Source organism: Thermobia domestica, chromosome 9 (genome assembly GCF_964235325.1).
Source record: "Thermobia domestica chromosome 9, izTheDome1.hap1.1, whole genome shotgun sequence".
In the NCBI taxonomy this organism is placed as follows: domain Eukaryota; kingdom Metazoa; phylum Arthropoda; class Insecta; order Zygentoma; family Lepismatidae; genus Thermobia; species Thermobia domestica.
The window spans coordinates 80,008,506-80,028,320 of record NC_137462.1 but is presented as its reverse complement, the minus strand read 5'-3'; the positions used below and the strand labels follow the sequence as shown (position 1 = coordinate 80,028,320).

Here is a 19,815-nt window from a genome sequence, read left to right as displayed (position 1 = left end):
AACGTAAAGTCAAAAATCACAATGTCCAAGTGTGATGTCAATGACTCAGCCGCCTAATTTATCTTTATATACCTTTCCACACTGTCTCTCCCCAAGAAGGAAAGCAATATCTACTTTTAAGCGTACTCTACAATTCTCTTATTTCCAATAGCCCCCAATCCGAGTACGGCCTTGCAGTAGCGTACCCAGGAATTTATTTCGGGGGGGGGTCCAAACTAAATATGAAGCTATTTTATATTAAAATTGCTAAAATTGCCCCTAAAATTAGGCTAAATTTTTAAAAAGTCGAAATTTCGGAGGGGGGGTCCGGACCCCCGTGTCCCCCCCCCTCCGTACGTCCCTGCGGCCTTGATTCAAACGTGTTATTATTCGCTAACGAGATGTAAGTACCGATCGTTGGCAAGTTTTGTTTCAGAACCTAGATAAAAGGAGAAAGAAAGAGGATGTTCTTCAAGATATATATACCCACAAGCCATAACAATTGCATTGCCTCGATATTTATATTTTGTTGTTATGTAAGCCCGCATAACAAATATGTAATGTTCGTTGCTAATATGCAAATATGTACAGACTTTTTTTTTTTTTAAGAAACAGCTAGAAACATACATACATAAATCCCTAGTAGAAAGTGAAAAAACACTTTAAATGCAATTAGATTTGAGAAAATCTTTTTATGTACAAAATATGGGGCTTTAAGTAACACCTTTCTACATGAAAACTGAGATAGACGCACGTGCACTCATACACGTTCTTTTATTATTATTATTAAAGTTTATCCACCTTTTTATACAAACTTAGTTGCCTCTTAAAATGTTTCTACTATTTTCTCGCCCTTACAGCCCCAAAATTTGAATGACATCGTTTAGATTCCTGACCCTTCTATACAGACCTCTCTGTCAACCATAGATCGAACATATTGCAACTACTCGTATATTGTATATTTAAGAGTAAATATCTTTGTGCGACACAAAGACGGTCATAATGGTGGAAGCAATCTTAAATTCCGATTTCTTATAAATAAACGAGGCCGTCATGATGAACGTATCGTAAAACACAGCTAGAACTTTCCAAAGCAAATCCATTGGTATATTTACAGTTGTAATTTTTTAAAAAAATATTTTCTAGGAAAAAGATACTAAAACACTTTCAAGTGTTTCACTGTCTAGTTCTGTTTGTTTGATATTTACAGTCCCTTAGTAATACCGAGGCAATATGAGACATGAACTTACAACTTAAACGAACATATAACCGAACCGTACTTGTTAATATAGAGTACGCATCATGATTTCATACATGACAGATGACAACAGTACTAACAATTTTGTTACAAGAAGAAACGAAACAAGACAATCTGAAGCTCGATGAGTGATGAAAAGAAATAACTCTTTAATTTAACATGTATACACTTTCTAGAGTAAAATATACAAATAGTGTTGCCTACCAGAGACGAGAAATGTCTCGTCTCTTCTCGACTCTAGTCTCGAAAATCAGACAAGGGTCAAGTCGAGAAGTACATTTTCAAATTCGAGACGAGACTAGAAACATGACCATTCTTATCTCTTTTTTAAGACGATACGAGAAATTTGCAGAGCGTCATGGACAACACTAGTTCATCCAAATTTTAGACCTCAAACACTGTTTTAGTGTTACACGATTCATAGTACAAAATATTTAATACGTAATGATTGTACGAACACAATGTATAGCATTCAATTGTGTTAAGGATACTGTAATATTTTGCACTTGTTTTATATTTGTGAACATCAACATGTGCTTTTTATTTATAAACAAAACAGCATGTTCTTCTACTACGAGTTACTACAAGAAGCAGACGACAGGAATAATCGTCATCACTTGGTCATGTGGTAGAAGGGACATCAGCGCCACCACCGCTCAGAAGATGATATAAAACTCTTTACATCTCCTCAATCGACATCAGTTTCGGCTAGTCAACTCTCCTCTCTTAGCTTGCCTGGAGTTCTGAGAGCAAGTGATTACACAATATATTCAAATAATAAATATGGTTTGAAATGTTATGCCACACTCTACGCCGAAGGATTATGATAACTTCTAAGTGAAAATAAGAAATAATAAGGAGTAAAATTAGAATAAAAATTTACAAAACAAGACTGAAAAGTTTTCCGAGAATAGAGACAAAACGCAAAAGAATTCTACATGAATCCAGAAGAGATAGACTTTTAGAAAAATGTACGAATCGAGACGAGAAAATGTTATTTCTCGTCTAGCCTTGTAGGCAATACTAGACACAAATGATTAATGAAAGTGAATGATTATTGCTGTAAATATCTTGCGAAATGAGAATGTGGGAGGAAACTAGAGATCCCTGAAAATTCTATGGATACTATGTTGTTCGTCACAAACTCACTTGGACTGAGCTCCCTTAGCCCCTTTTATGAGCGAGCGATGTTCTCTCATTTAAAAGCTATAACCGTGTAACACATTTCTATCAATCACACTTTGTAGTTTAGGATTATGGCTGATTACAATTTTTATGTATTAAGCAAAATTTTTATAGGGTGCCCAGATGAAACCCCCATAATTACAAATATTAATTGCATGGAAACTATTAGTGCCAGAGAATAACGGTTTGTAGCACCTTGAAGAGCAACTCAAACAGTCTTTTGTTGTTGATTGTTAATTGTTGTTTGTTGCAGGTGTTCAGTAACAAAGTTTATATGAATTTTTGTTATTTGTTGCAGATGTTCATGAATGAACATGACAACCGCACAAAAGAGAGTGCAAGGGGTGTGATTGGCTGAGACTAAATCACTAATTACCGTGCAAGAGGACTTCAGACGAAAGTACCAACGGGACCAACCAGACGTCAAGACCATTAAAACATGGTTTGATAAGCTTTCAGCCACGTGGAGTGTCAGCCGACAGCCTGGCTCGGGCAAAGAACGAGTATTTTTCTTCATGGAGCACAGAATAACTGGTCCCGTTTATCTGGACATGTTTGAACACTTTGCTTTTCCACAGCTATTTCCTTCCTTTGCAACCAAACGTGATATCCCAACAAATGGTGCCCCACCGCACTGGTGTTTAGATTTTGTAGAGCTTTAGACCGAACGTTTCCACAGCGATGGATTGGACGCGATGGACCCACTCTCTGGCCACCGCGATCTCCCGATAACCCCTATGTATTTCTTCATATGGGGCTATGTCATAGATAGAGTCTACGCCACACCTGTACGTGATATTTCTGCGTTTTGTCACAAAATTGAAGAAGCTATGAACTCGATCACACCGGACATGCTACGCAGCACAAACGGGAGATCGAATATCGACTGGACATTCTGAGGGCAACTAACGTGGCCCATATAGAGATGCATATATAGCCAAAAAAGAAAAGAAAGAAAAAGAAACCTGAGTTGTTCTTCGAGATACAGGAAACCGTTATTCTCTGGCATTAATAGTTTCCATGCAATTAATATTTGTAATCAGGGAGGTTTCATGTGCACACCCTGTATTATTATTATTTCTCGATTTTAGCCAGCCAAGCATCACGTGAATTAACTCATGAAATCCTTCCTTTCTCCTTCCAAATTGTTTCATTCTTTGCCTATGTTTATCTTGTGTCTTCTGCCTACATCGCACCACTGTTTGTAGTTTGGGGAAATTTCCCTACTATAGGGAAATTTCGTAGGTAAATTTAGCAAAAAGAGAATAAGGATTTTTTTCGATAAAATATGAAAAACCAGGGAAATTCTCGTCCTGACAGATTGACTAATATAAATCCTTAAATTTGTCTTTGTTCTTCAGAAATAAACCAATACAATAGGAATAGTGTGTATGTATGTGTGTTCAAAGTAATAATTTGTACCTGTTGCTAACTGGGTGCATTTGTGTGTATTTTTGTGACAAAAAGTGAAGGAAAAAGCAAAAAGTAAATGTGAGTGACACTTCCTTGAAATAGCTAAATTAGTCTTATCACATAGACTGTCATTTTGTCATTTGACATTCAAGAAACTAGGGGAAATTTGATAAGGGAAAATCTTTGCCAGTCGAGGGAAATTTTCTTAAGGGAACCTACGCTTCTTAAGGGAACCAGCGCTCTCCTTCAAATCTTTAACGTTTTAAACTATCTCCTTGTAACTTTTCCTTTTATTTTATTTTTATTTATTTATTTATTTTATTTTATTTTATTTTTTTTTTTTTTTTGCTACATTTATCCCTATTTATCTTACGTGCGCGTTGGCTTCTTTGAACCAATTCATTTGTGTTTAATGGTTTTGGCTAAGATAATTGAAAATCTATTTGGCTATTCTTTTGGCATCTATCTTCTTTTAAAATGTCCATAGAAAGGTTACCCTCTTCTTCCTCATTTTGGACAGAATTCACTCTGTAGATGGACATGGTAACCCAGTGGTAGAGAGTTTACCTCTGGTATGTGGAATCCATGGTTCAATCCTCGGCCAAGTAAGTTTGTGGTGCCCATAGGTTTTCTCATAGTATTCCTGTTTCCTCCCAATTTCTCATTCCACCAATTCTTCTATCATTATTCACTTGCTTTAATCATCAACTTCTTTAGCCTAAAGGCATAATTGTAGGACGTTAAAATCAGATTTCATTTCATTTTCAATTCTCTCTGTTTTGTTGTGTATCTCTGTTTATAACTTCTCAGTTACCATAAATTTTAAAATTATTATTATTTACCCTACATGATATATAGTTTCATTTGTTAGTTATTTTAAACCTAATGGTATGGATACTGTATGTAACGTTTTATACATATTAATATGAACCATGTCCTCCCATTGAAAATCGAATCCAGATTTCCCTCGCCATAATCAAGAATGCCATTTAGCGATAAAGAGACTTCATATTTGGTTACGTTTCTGGAAAGAAAGAAAGAAAAAAAGATATAATCTATAGGATATAACTCTGTGAATTATTACAGTGCACATTTCTTTCACGAATAAACTTCACAATTGAACATAACTTCTCCTTACTTTTAGTTCAAACACCATAAAATTTTGAATTCCTTTTTTGCTTTGAATAATTTAGTTTACTACTTTTTTTTTTAACTTTTTCAAGAGAAAGAGTAACTTCTATGTTACAAGAAGATAGAATGTTCTTTTTTATTTACTTTTTTACTTTTCAAATTTTTAAGAAGAAATAGAAATGCCTGAGATGGAAAAGAAGAAAAGAAAGGAAGTCAAATAATCGAGAAAAAGAAAAACGTATAAAAAATCTTTTGAATTTTTCAAACAACTGTTTTTTATATAAAAAAAAGTTTTTCTTTTATATATATATATATATATATATATATATATATATATATATATATATATATATATATATATATATCTTTTAAAGAAAATAAAAAAGAACAAAAAACAGAAATCTTTTGGATCGTTTTGTACCAGCTTTCTCTTTTGTTAAATGATGCAAAAATAAAAGTGATATACAATACTATAACAAAAGGAAAAACACCGTTCTAAGATGAAAGGGATGAAAGAAAAGTAAACAGAAAGAAGTAAGATATAAAATATAAAGACAATGAGATACTGACTTTTCTTTTTTTTTAAAAAAAAAGTGAGAAAAGAAAAGAAAAGCTGTATTAAAGTTTTTTTTTCAAATCAATACTATTACTTTATTTAAAGAAAGTTTTATAAAAGAAGAATAATTAAATTTAAATTTATTGTTTTTCTATCTAAAACAATTTGTCAATATATTTCTTTTTTTAATGGTAGGGTACAGATGTCTGAGAGTCTTCAGCAAACGCAAGTAATATTTTCTCAAGGTAATAAAACTCTTCCAGTTGCTCATAAGAAACAAAGGTACTGTGTTCTACTGACCATATTAGCAAAGCCGTTTACAGTTGAAGCGGGAAATTCATATAGTATGTATCATAAGCTTAGGTTTCATGTTCTATTCCTGTAGTATATTATATGGTATAGTAAATTCGACTAAAGTTTCATCACAATGAACCAATTTGGTCGATATTTCATTATGTTCAAAGTTACTTTATATTCACTTCTTTTTCCTTGATCGACCAATTCTTCATTTCCAGGCAATTAGAATCACTTTTAAGCCTCAAAGGAAATACATGCTATGTTCATTCGAAATCGGATTTTTTTTTCCTTTTTTAAACGAAAGATGTGGGCAGATAGACACACAGACGCCTTACAAAAAGAACTTTAAGATGTCGATCATTTCAAGTATCTGGGAAGTATTTTAACGAGAGATACTTACTACACCAAAGAGATCAGGTCAAGAATAGCCATAGCTAAAGAAGCATTCGACAAGAAAAGATTACTCCTCACCAGCAGGCTTAATACAAGAAGTTGGTCAAGTGCTATATATGGAGCATTGGACTGTATGGTTCAGAAACTTTGACATTACGGAAGTTAGAGAAGAAATATTTGAGAATTTCGAAATTTGGTATTCGAGGAAAATGGAGAAAAATAAGTGGACGGAGAAAGTAACAAACGAAGATGTTTTAAAGCAGATAGCAGAGAAGAGAACGCTTCTAGCCAGCAACCTTCGTAGGAAAGTCAATTGAATTGGACACATCTTGCGAATAAATTGTCTTCTTCATATTGCCATAGAAAGAAAGATGGAAGGAAAGCGAAGAATAGAAAGAGGAAGAACACAATTGATCGATGATTTGAATGGGAGTTAAAAGAGGAAGCTGAAGATCGAGAAACGTAGAAAAAAGATTTCCAGGCCCAAATCTAAATTTTTTTTTTAAAAAAAAAAAACCTCATTAGTCTTAGGACCTGTCAAAAGGCAGAATATTTACTACTACTACTACTACTACTACTACTACTACTACTACTACTACTACTACTAATAATAATAATAATAATAATAATAATAATAATAATAATAATATCCAGTGATCCTTCTCAGCGAAACGTTACTTTATGAAAAGGAATCATGGTGCCAGGCAGGAACTTATGTGTCTAATTAAACGTGGTTATCAAAAGGGTTACACATACTGGGAAGACCTCAGCGTAGGAGCTAGATCAAATATGTTGTAACAGAAGACTTATTGGAACTTCTATTACTACGTTTCTGAGGATGAAAATAATTGAATCGCTGATTTGAGAAACGTCATATGTCACCCAATGACCGAAAATGAGTTTACATGCACCTTTGAATTTTAAAGGATAGCTACACCGTTGGGTTGTGAATCGACTGAAGTCGCACTAGTAGTTCGTGCAGTATCGACCTGCAACAATTGTTTGCGAATTGAGAAAAGTCACAAGTCATTCATTGACTTATGACATTTCTCAACTCAATGGATGTCCCAGATCAATCCGTTAGGAACAAAATTAATACGGCTGAAATCAAAGACAGATGTTGAAATCATGAGAACGTACTGAGCATAGCGTTTGACTTTATGCAGGTGATCAACCTGCCAAAAATTCCTGTACAGGACATGTTTTATTGGCAGAAGTTAGAGGTGAATATTTTCTGTTTTCATAATTTACGAGAAATTCCTCCAAGATTTATCTCTATCACGAAGGCATAGACAAGAAATCGCCATACGAAGTATGCACTTTCCTCACTGAGTACATTCAGAACAAGATACCACAGACAATCACAGAGCTCTACTTGTTTAGTGACGCATGTGGTGGACTAAACAGCAATCATACTCTCATTACAATGTGTTTATTTCTAGCTTCCAGTAAACGTTTTCACGAAATTCATCATTATTTTCCCATTCCAGGCCATTCCTTTCTGTCTAGCGATAGGGATTTCGGTGTAATTAAACAGACCCTACAACGTCACGATCGGCTTTATGTATCACTAGAGATTGTTCGTTTGATTTTTGAGCTAGAAAAGAAATTTACTGCGTAGATGGTTGAAACGGTCAGTATTCTCAAATTCAAGGCATGGTGGCCACATTACTTTAAGCGATCATGTCTTGTTGATCTCTTTGTTCTTGTTGCAGACGGCTGAACGCGTATGTTTTTGAGATAATAACTAATCTGCTACATTGCACCATACCATAGAGATGCTTTAATATAATATTTAGTACATGTACGTGTGGTCTTTTGTACAATACTCGTGAAATATACCATAGCTTTCTCTTTCATAGCAATAATGTGTCGAAAATTTGAACCTAACCTAACTTATTCTATCCTAACGTAACCAAACCCATATGCTAATATTTTCCTGATCCTCGTGTTGGGTTGAGAAATGTCTTAAGTCAAATATATTGAATATTTTTTGTACATTTATTTCTCGATCTAACAACTTTCAACAGCAGCAATAGTTGGCGTACATGGCCGTTATGCGCGGACGTGAGCGCAGTCCCTTTAGATAAAGATAACTCTGTGTAACATTTCTCGGCTCTCTTGTAAAATATAGTTTGCATGACTTATGACGTTTCACAAATCAGCGATTCAATTGTTATCGAGAGAGAACTATTGCTCCGTGAAGTTGAAGGAAAGGGGGAACCATCTTTTTAACAAATTTCAACATGTTACAATACGGATGGATAATTAATAAGGAATGCCGACTTCAAGTTGCGAAGATGAAAAGGCACATAAATATATGAACAGATAAAAGAAGTGTTATTTAAATGACATGAAGAAAGAAATTAGGATCTATACCAGGGAGAGTAAAATGTAATCGTGAGCAATGGAGAGGCTGGCATTGTCTTTGGTAATTTCGGACAAGGAAGAAGAAACGCGAGAGAAACCAGGTTAATGAAATTGTGTAAAAGATGCAAGATTGTTGCGATTGACGAAGAAAGCAATCCATACAGAACATGAAACCCTGAGAACTTGAGAGTAGAAATAGAAGAAAAGAAGATAACGCAAAATACAAAATAATAAAGTGGAGTACAATAACTTCAAGAAGTTAAGACAACAGAAATCCAAAGGAAGTGACAATATGTATAAATAATAAATATAATGAAATGAAAAAATAAATAAAATTTATGAGAAAACTATAAGGAAGTGAGGAAAATATTTAAGCTTCTGTTTTCGTTATATAGCCTACTTTTCAATGAACAATGTTTATAGCACAGTATAACTTTCGCAATTTCCTTTCTTTCTATGACATCAGTGTGGATGAAATTAACATGTCATGTCATTGCAACAGAAATGTTGTAGCTCCCATACTTTTCAAAATAAGGTATTTCTTATGTTTGCCCAGATTTGTTCTTTGGTTGGCAAACGTACAATGTAAAAAGTGCAAGAATCTGGCTTAGTGAACAAAGTGAGGGAAATGTACATTGCAGAAAAGGCGCAAATTGAGTTGAAAGGAATGCATAGAAAAATGTTACAAATAAAAAAAAAACTTGGATGAGAAATTCATTAATTAACTACATTACATACTGATTAATCATATTGATTACATGTTAATCTTCTTGCTCTAAAACACAAGACAAAAGCTTACTGGATACAGGAAATAAATGCGTACCAAATGTTGAAAAATGCCAGTTTCTTATTTATTATTTGTGCTTGATTGATTGATTCCCGGGTTAGATTTTCTGAGCTGTGTTTTGCTCTTCGGGAACATTGCATAGATGAATGGTGTATAGTGCAAAAATCCTTCCAAACCATAAAATATATGTTACATGGCAGAAGATAAATATATACTCTTGTGTCTAGTTTTAGAGAAGACCGTTGGAGACAAGGATACACACATAAATTTGAGTTGTGAGCAAATGTAGTATGCCAATGTATGTATTACTAACCCAAACATAACCATCAGTCAAAGTATAAATGGTTTAGTGAAGATATTTTGATTCTTGTCAGGATTAACGTTACAGATACCATTTTGCTTCTCAGTTTTAGAGGCGATAAGAAAAGAGTCGTTTTCGTGTAGTTCTCTTCTATTTTTAAGCTAACAATGGTGTGCCGTCTTGCAAATGTTTGGCACTTTACACGTTCAATGAACTGAAAGAGAGATAATATATGGATCGTGCACAAGTGGAAATAATGTGCTTCCCTGAGGGACACCGAGCTGAGCAGGAGGTTGGTTGGAGTAGTTTTAATATATATATATATATATATATATATATATATATATATATATATATATATATATATATATATATATATATATATACATATACAAAATGATCTCAGTGTACAAGGACATACGAGAGTTTGGTATGGGAATTATTGACCAATAACTTATATGAATCGTTGAAAGCAGAAACCACATTAGATCAGATATTTCTTGAAACTGATATTACTGCGTAAATCAGCGTGTCTAGTCAACACGTAAATTGTGAAGAAAATCATTACAGTTTATGGTTTTTAACTAATAAATAAGGGTGCGGACGAGACGAGACGAGACAAAATTTTCCTGAGAAAATTCGAGTCGAAACACAGCTCTTCCAATAGAGAAATATACATTTTTCGAGTTGAAACATCATTTTTAGAGCACATTTTCGAGATGAGACAACCTCTAATCTTGTCTCATGCTTGTCCCTATGTTTAAGGATTGATTATATGAAACCCAATAAAATTAGGTTCTCGAAGTAGCTATATAGTTTAATTACTCTCCAATGACGTTTTGAAAATTAGACGCATGTGATTCTTTCCACTTCCATATTATTTAAATAAATTTCTTCATGTTTTCTTCGCATTTATACAATGTATTTGACAGGAAGAGTAATAAAGAGAAGCATTTTTGCTACTTTGTAATTAATGTTTTTCCTACAAGCCACTAAACTTCATAATTGTCTTAGAAGTAGTATGTGCTTAACTGCTTGGAGTATTATATCACTACTTGGAGCATTGTGTCACTGTTAGGAGTATTATGCCACCACTAGGAAAAGAAAGATAAAAATAATATATACAACAATGCTACTTAATAATATATTGACTTTACGTAGAACTATGCATTACGTAAATAAGTAAGCAATGTGATTCAGCAGAATATGAAGTATCAATTGGTATTACACACTTCTTAGCGTTATAAAAAAATCCCGAAAACTACGCATAAGAATTGGCCCTTAAACATGATATTTCCATCACCTCCTCTTCTATAGGCCTACATGTAAGCAATCAAGCTCAAGTGGTAGAACGTTGGTTTCGCATTCGGGAGGTCGTGAGTTCGTTGCCGACCATCCTGACTGGAGTTTTCAAGGGTTTTCCTCAGTCCTACCAGGCAAATGTCAGAATGGTACCTAGTAAACAGGCCTTGGCCGATACCTTCCCAAATCCTTTCCATTGTTATTGTTGTTGTTAGATATCCAGTATAAAATGGCCTCTGAGCTATCCTAGTGATTCTTAAATTAATTAATTAATTTGAGGTATATCGCATCGCAATTTGCTACACAAAATAGGAGAAATAAGAAGAAAACGACTCAGTGGATCGTAAAATGCGATACATCATAATTTACTACTAAAATGAGCTATATTTGCAAGAAGAAAACAGCTTACCATTATCGTTCATTCATGACAAAGCGTTTCTCATTCGATCTCACATAGAATTAAAATCCAGTGATGAATGTTCTCTCGAAAACAATCAACTACGGACTACAAAGCACATTACTGGAGACTGGTCGTAGAATTGACTACAAAAATACAGTATCTAGTTAGGCAGCTCATACCATCTGTAAACAAAAGTGTCCCAATGTACTTATGAGACACAAGACTAGAGGTGAAAAAAAGGGGTTTTGGGATGGAGGTTTTCTTCCATAAAAAGCCGGTGTTTGGGCGAAAAATTAAAAATTATTTTAGTTTTTTTAATGCTTTTTATGACTTCCTTATTCAGGTGCCACCTTTGTTTTCCCGTAGTGGACTCTACAATTTTAAGAAAAAATGCTTTTACAATCTGTCTGTCTGTCAACAGATATCAGACCAAAAACGCTAAGAATTTTTTTCAATGAACTCAGCATTCTAAGAAGAGGTTCCATCTCCTCTGTTGACTTGTTACTCAAACCGAAAGTGGTTGAAATTAATCATTTCCAGTTTCAACTTTTTTCGAAGAAGAACAAAAATGATAATAGTGACAAGATCTTTTTTGCAATTGTTTCAACGTCTCAACAAGGAGAAGTATCGTTACGGTCTGCAACACCCTGCCAAAACCGTAAGTGGTTGAATTTAGTAATTACTATTTCCGGTTTCAAAGCTGATTTCTATAGACCAGAAACGGTAAAAGATGTCAAGAAACGGTTTTTGCAATCCATTCTGCATTCCAAGATCTGAGAAAGACAACGCTAAGATGAAATTGTATTTTTTTTTTAAGTTTTAATAAATAAGTGTATTGCTCTGGTCAGAAAATAATTATTTATGCAATAAGTTCCAGAGTTGTAATGGATAGAGTTACATTTTCTTCTTTTCAGGTATTTGAAAAACTGTACTATGTTGTAAAACACTTACGTTTGCACTAATCGAGCAAACTTGATTAGCGAACAATATTAATTTTCTTGGGCTCCTTTTTCATGGTTGCGAAGAGTGTACAGAAAACGGGAAATTAGAGATCTGGGACGAATGTTAGGATTAGACTAAAAATCTTTCATTTGTCTCGTTTCACTATGATCGTTAGTCGTCTAGTTACAACCGTTGACGTGAGCACTGTTCATCGGATTAGTGAAAAAGTGACAATGAGAGAGCTTGAAAAACAACTTGTTTGTGTGGAATTTCACTACAAACTTGGAAAAAATTTTTTTACAAAGACATTTCAATTGGTTAACAAAATATACGGGGAGGACTGTATGAGTCAAACGCAGTGCTATGAGTGGTTTAAGCGCTTTGGAAAGAGCAAGAAAGTCAGTCGGTGAGAATCCCAGGGCCAGGGACTTCTACATCAACAGTTCATGACTATGTTGAAAGAGTTCGTGATGTGATTTGTGGAAACCATCTTTTAGCTGTTGAAGAAGTTACTAACAAGATAAACTTCAGCATAGGATCATACCATCAAATTTTGACTGAAAAATTTCAGATGTTGTGTCAGTGCAAAATTCGTTTGCAATTATATGGCAAAACATCAGGCTCCCACTTTACCCAACCCATCTTATTCTAAGAACTTAGCCCTAGCAGACTTTTCCTGTGATCAAACTTAAAACCACTTTGGAAGTATGTCGTTTCCAAACCATAAAGGAGATTCAGGACAGTGCAACAACAGACCTGCTCATCATCCCAGAGACTGCGTTCCAGGAGGCCACTATGTAAGCAATTAACTTCAGCAATATCGCATCACAATTTGCTACACAAAACAAGAGAAATGAGAAGAAAATGACTCATTGGGTCGTAAAATGCGATACATCTATAATCATAATTTACTACTAAAATGAGCTATATTTGCAAAAGAAAACAGCTTACCAGCTTAGCATTCATGACAAAGCGCTTCTCTTTCGATGTTACATAGAATTAAAGTTCCGTGATGAATATTCTCTCGAAAACAATCTACTACGGACTACAAAGCACATTACTGGAGACTGGTCGTAGAATTAACTACAAAGATACCGTATCCGAAAGTTAGAGATGTGGGACTTATGTTAGGATTAGATATCTAACGTGCACAACAACTAAAAAATACCAATAGAAAACAAAAACCTCCTAGTATTGATTAGTGCTGTAATTACCAGCTCATTTGTAGAAGAATATGCAATAATATGTCCTAATGAAGAGTGGCGAATCTAGCCGGGTGCCAGGTGGGCCTAGCCCCCTACTCAATTTTTTGAGTGACAATGATAGCTAATTGAAGTATTGTTTATATATTTTTGAAAATTTATAGTAAGCGTTTACTTTTAGTTTTTAATGGATTTTTTTTGAAATATTAGATATTGCTAATTCCTCTTAACGAAGTGCGTAAACGGATTTTAAATTAAAATGATTTCCGTACCTATCATAGTCTGTGTTCTGGCTGCCCCCCAGTTTTTACCTTCTAGGACCACTACTGCTAATGAATATATAGAAAAATGACAATGTTGTAGTATTTTATAATGAAAAAAAAGTATGTAATTATTCTTTTGATAGGAGAGCTCCTTCGTGACTAAGCGGTTAGCTTACGCACATTTGGCGTGGGAAACCCAGGTTCGATTCCCGGCGGGAGTTCATGTGGTTCGGATTTCACGTTAGTCAGTAGGTCCCGTCTTATATAGCCTCACTGAACGGGACGTTAAACTCAAAATCAACTCAAATCTTTCGAGAGGAATAATCATTCAAAAAGCAAGCAACACTCACTTATTTGGGGGGGGGGGGTTGGCTACAGTGTTTGTCATACCTAATTTGGCTACAGTGTTTATTTTATCTAATCAGGGTTGTCATGACTACCAAACTTTCGATTTTTTTGTTTTTAAATCTCAAATCGAAACAAATCACTCGCACTCTCCCTTCCAGCTGAATTAAAAAAAAAATAAAAAATAAAAATAACAAAGAAGACCGCCGCTTTTGGATTGTCTTTTGATCTTGTTTTAATGTGTGTGTGTGTGTGTGTGTGTATAACTATGTGGTAGAGAAAAAGAGCGCGGTAGTATGACAAACATTCAGAGACATTGAAACAAGAGCGTATAGAGAGAGGGATGTACTCGGCGTTGATTAAACGCCGCTATTCAAACATAGGAGGTCGACAGATTTCCCTTTTCCCCCTTTTCACTCCTTCCTATTCTATGTAGTATCAGAATTACTCTTACCTCCTCCATCCCTCTTTGAATATGGATATAAACGCACAAAGACAGGCGTCTATTTTCTTTGATAGTATGTTTTCAATTGCGGTTTTTCTAAAGACAAATTAGGCTGCCTCTGCTTTTATTATTATTATTATTATTTAGTCTCTTTTTAAACGCTTCGCCCAGTATTGTTTTTATAAAAGACCGGTTTAGAGAAAGAAATCATTAATCTCAGCTCTGGCAGCTATAAATACAATATTATCTACCTGTCTGAATATTCTACTCGATGGTGGGCTCTATATCATTTACTCAGTATAGCTAGGTAAAACCGCAATAATAGCAAATTATGAGTAACGTAGCGCTCTGATTCTCTCGGTGATTTCTTTCTCACCTGTGATTTTAAAGGTTATACCAGGTAAGTCAAAAATTATCTTGACAATTTTGACATAACTCTTTTTACATTGTCCATACTGAACTCTGTCCTCGTTTATTTTGTTGTTATGCTATTGTGGTCATGCTACGAAAGTTTGATGTTAATTCCTCAATTTGTCTTCCTTTTGTTGCAGATAGATCATGGCCGCTCCATTAAAAGTTTGCACCAAAGAGGAACAACGAGCAATGATCCGGTTTTTGTGGTCGGAAGGTGTATCAGGGACCATGACGAATTTCCAGATGATGTGCCACTTCATCAATAGTCATTCGTCTGTCTAACAGAACATGTCATGTGCACGCTCAATGTTGTCATCATTAGGGATGCGCACGAGACGAGTCGAGACAGGATTTTCCTGACAAAATTCGATTTTCCTGACACGGCTCCTCCAATAGAGAAATATACATCTTTCGAGTCGAGACATCACTTTTACAGCACATTTTTCGAGACAAGACAGCCACAAATCTTGTCTCGTGCACATCCCTAGTCATCATTTGTGGCCTTAGATGGTCGTTCGGCTCCTTCCTCATGCATAACACTTTGCGACCATTTTTTGAATTTTTCAATCCATTCGTAGACACTCCGTTGTGGCAAGACACTATTTCCATATTGTGCCGGAAGTCTCTGACGGATTCCGGCTCGAATACACTTTCCGACCACAAAAACCGGATCACTGCTCTTTGTTCCTCTTTGGTGCAAGCTTTTAATTGAGCGGCCATGATTGATCTGCAACAAAAGTAAGACAAATGGAGAAATTAATATCAAACTTACTTAGCATGACCACAACAGTATAACAATAAAATAAACGAGGACAGAGTTCAATATGAATAATGTAAGGAGAGTTATGTCAAAATTGTGGATAATTTATGACTTACCCTCGTATATAGAGATAGTTTTCTAAGATATTAAAATTACGTAAAATGAGCAACCAAACAGTGTCCTTAACAAAAAGTTTAAGGCCACGTGTAGAATATGGTACAAAAGTGATTGTGGCCTAAATACATATAGAAAAGAAGTTTTTGGACTTTTTTTTAGACATTTTCAAAAACAAAAATGAACGAAATCGCACACTTTGGCATTTGAATCATGAAAATCGAAGCATAGTTCGTGAAAATATGCAATTTTTTAATGATTGCACAATGGGTGAAAAATAACATAATTTCTTCCTCTTTGCGAGCGAAATTTAAAAGATCAGGAAGGCGAGTGTATTGCAGTAGTACTGATTTTCAATAATGTTTAAACAAACAATATTTTCAGCACATAATGGGGTTGCTCAAGTGACTTGTACCGCAAGTATAGGAAGGTGCATTGAAATTTAAAGGTGTACCAAAAAAAAAAGATACGCATGTGATTTGTAATTGTGTTTCTAACTTTAGTTCACAAACAAAGACAAAAACAAGACGAAAGTGCTTGAAAGAGAGAATTTACATACACCGCTATGTTCGTGCCCAAATGTTGGAAAACAATGTTTAGCTATGATTAAAAGAAAACGCATAACCAATAACTGGAAAGGCAAGCGAACTCCTTTAAATAAATTTGTGAACCTTGTGTTCAAACTTCTTTCAACTTAACACATTTCTCTAAATTTTATTTTTTTAAATAAAAAATGTAGTGTATAAATGCTAGATAGATTGTCATTATATGTACGTATTCTAGCTATATATGCCGCGTCACCCGAACTGGCGTGTGGCATCAGCCAATAAGCTCGCAGTGTCCTGTTACTAAACTTTCAGGAAGGAATCTAATCATTCATAATTAATTTTGTTCGTATTTGTGGACAATTATGAATAATTAGATTTCTCCCTGAAGGTTTAGTAACAGGGCAATGCGAACTTATTGGCTGATGCGATACTCCAATTCGGGTGACGCGGCTTATAATATATTAGAATGTAAGATTTTCTTAGATGTATAACATACAAATGCATGTTCATCTCTTACACTCAATTTGAACTTTATTTGGCTCACGCAAAATGAGCTTTGTGGTAGACAAACACCGTGTCCTTGGGTTTTCTCGGGGTTCTGTTGTATTCTCCCACTTTTTACATTCCACCATTTCATTTATTTCTCGTCATCACCGTCTCCTTTAGCCTAGCCGGCATAACCATGAATCATAAAACTGAGCTAAGAATTTCATTTCATTTTTGAACCTTTTTTTATTTGTTAAAACCTCATTAAATCAATATATTCGGAATTGCAGTAAATTAAATTGTTAAGAGCCAGTAGAAAACAGAAGAAGACCGTAATTTAATACAAATATACACATGTGTTTTCCATTTCAGGGTTTATTTGAAGATATACAGAAGTATATTTAAGAAATTCATCTTACAAACTCCTAACTAAATATTTGAGTGAAAAATTGCGCAATTATGAAAGTACCAAATGCGTGATAAATTCCTGCAGTTAACTTTCACAAATCCGGCGTATACAGTATATACTAATTATATATATTGTGCTGAAATTATATTGTATTAAAAATAAATTTTGAGTTAGACTTTGACTAAACTAATATGCAAGTGAATAGCCCTTGGGACATAGATGCCAACGAACAGAAAAGACAGAAAATACAAATAAAATGTACTTAGGGTGTTATTCAATTCAGGTCCTCAATTATCTACTAATTTTATTGAAGAGAATATCCTGATTTTGGCCCATGAAGTTTTATATCATTATCTGCTGTTAGTGAAAAGAGTAAGTAAAGAAAAAAATCAAATAAGTAATTTTGATATCCTGTAGTAACTGATCTTAAAGACTTACTGCGTTTAGTGAAATTTAAACGAATTGTTAAAAATGTATAGGTGAAACATTACAATATCATTGATTATATATGTAACGATGCTATAAGACGTACGTCTAAGTTTAGGAATGAAAAAACTGACTATTTATGAAAACCGGAAAACCAGAAACCAACAGTTTGGTTTTCTCAAAAACCGAAACCGTTTTCCGTTTCGTTCAAAACAGTTTTAGGTTTTTAGTGAAATCAGCATGATTTTCTTTATTGTTCCTCAAGTACTCATTTCTAAACAACAAAGAAGAAAAACGTTGTTGATAGAAAGCCGATCGGTTTTGTAAAAAGAAAATCAGTTTGATAGAAAACCAATCCGTGGAAATTATGGAAATGTTAAAATATCAAGTAACATTGTCGGCAAAGTAGACACTTTCAAACATGTAGGATCAACAGTAACAGATAAAACCATATCCGCTAAGAATTGTTTACCCAAAGCAGGGAATTCGTGTTATTATTCAGACCAAATTGTTTCGTCTTCGACTCTTCTGTCGAAGCATTTGAAGCTTAAAGTATATAATATAAAACGACAATTTTGCCTGTTCTGCTGTATGATCGCTAAATATGATTGCTTACTTTATGGGAGAAACACACACTGAAAATATTTGTAAATAAAATGCTGAGGCGGAAACTTCATAATGACGACCTGCATAATTTATATCGTCTACTTAACATTGTTAGGGTCATTAAGTCTAGGAGGACAGATTATGTAGCCATAATGGAAGAGAATAAGAATGCTTTAAAATTTTTAACTGTAAACCTAGTTGGAAAAAGACCATTAGGAAGAAATAGGCATGGATAGAAGGACAATATTAAGATGGATTTGGCAGACATACGAAATCAGTTGGCTACGGATAAAAGTCAATGGAGAACTTATACATTTGGCATTGAATCTTCAATTACATCAGCTATAGAGTTAGCTTTTAAACCATTGTGTTTTAGGACTTAGTTGATATGCCATGTAGATGGTAGAAAAGTGAGCTACTGCTACGAAATTAGACACCCTTCTTGTCCTGTGGATGGAGTGCTTGAGATGTGCTTGAATATTATGTAATTGAGTTCACCGTTAATTAGTTTTGCTTCTGGTCTTGGCATCACTAACCATATCTTGTCCCAGTACGCTGGAAATGTGGTGGTTGTCTCCGAGAATAATAATACACTCGGCTCTAATGAAGCGGCAACCCAATTCCATTGTGATAAAATCAAATTAGGTAGAGGATTATTTACAGGTAAAGAAGACAATGTCTCTTTTACTAACGCTTGTTTTAATGCTCTTAGCGGAAGAAGGTGCATAATATATAGATAATGAAGCAATGCAAGTTTCTGCATTTGAAAAACAAAAAAATAAAGAAAAAAGTAGTAGTGTCGCATTGTATCCCACGCAATGGAGTTTGATTTGGTTTTCGGTTAACCAAACTCAAGAAAACGAATTTTACCAAATCTAGGCTTAACTATAGGATTTTACCTCAAAGAGGAATGAGTACTTGAAAATGTATATAAAAATTAAAATGACTATGTATGTGACTTAATAACTCTTGAATCACCTGAAAACGGTGCCCCATATAAAAAATTGTTTCCTACAAAAATTGTTCAATATTTCAAGCTCTTTCGAACGAGGTATCACTCGACCTATGTTCCCATTTAAAAATTTCACGTTCACCTTCCTCCCCCCAAAATGGGGGGGAAACCTAATGTTTGACTCATTTCTGAGGCCCCTCTGTATTGTACATTGTCTCTTAATATTTTTCTTATATGATGTATAGTTCGCGATATATTGGCTTGTAACACTTATTTATAAGTACAGGAAATTTTATCGGATACAAGACCATTTTTGGGGCCCATCTTGAAAACGGTGCCCCATATAAAAAATTGTTTCCTACAAAAATTGTTCAATTTTTCAAGCTCTTTCGAACGAGGTATCACTCGACCTATGTTCCCATTTAAAAATTTCACGTTCACCCCCTCCCCCAAACATGGGGGGCGGGGTAAACCTAATGTTTGACTCATTTCTGAGGCCCCTCTGTATTGTACATTGTCTCTTAATATTTT

At 34.6% G+C, this 19,815-nt stretch overlaps 1 long non-coding RNA gene across 1 annotated transcript in view; it reads right to left on the bottom strand.

The window, feature by feature from the left end:
• Positions 1-3,557: 3,557 nt before the first annotated feature.
• Positions 3,558-19,815, bottom strand: part of LOC145694032 (uncharacterized) — a 75,859-nt gene continuing 59,601 nt past the window's right edge. Inside the window, exon 3 of the long non-coding RNA XR_014132894.1 lies at positions 3,558-4,859. This is a non-coding gene — a long non-coding RNA (uncharacterized LOC145694032). The remainder of the gene's footprint in view (positions 4,860-19,815) is intronic.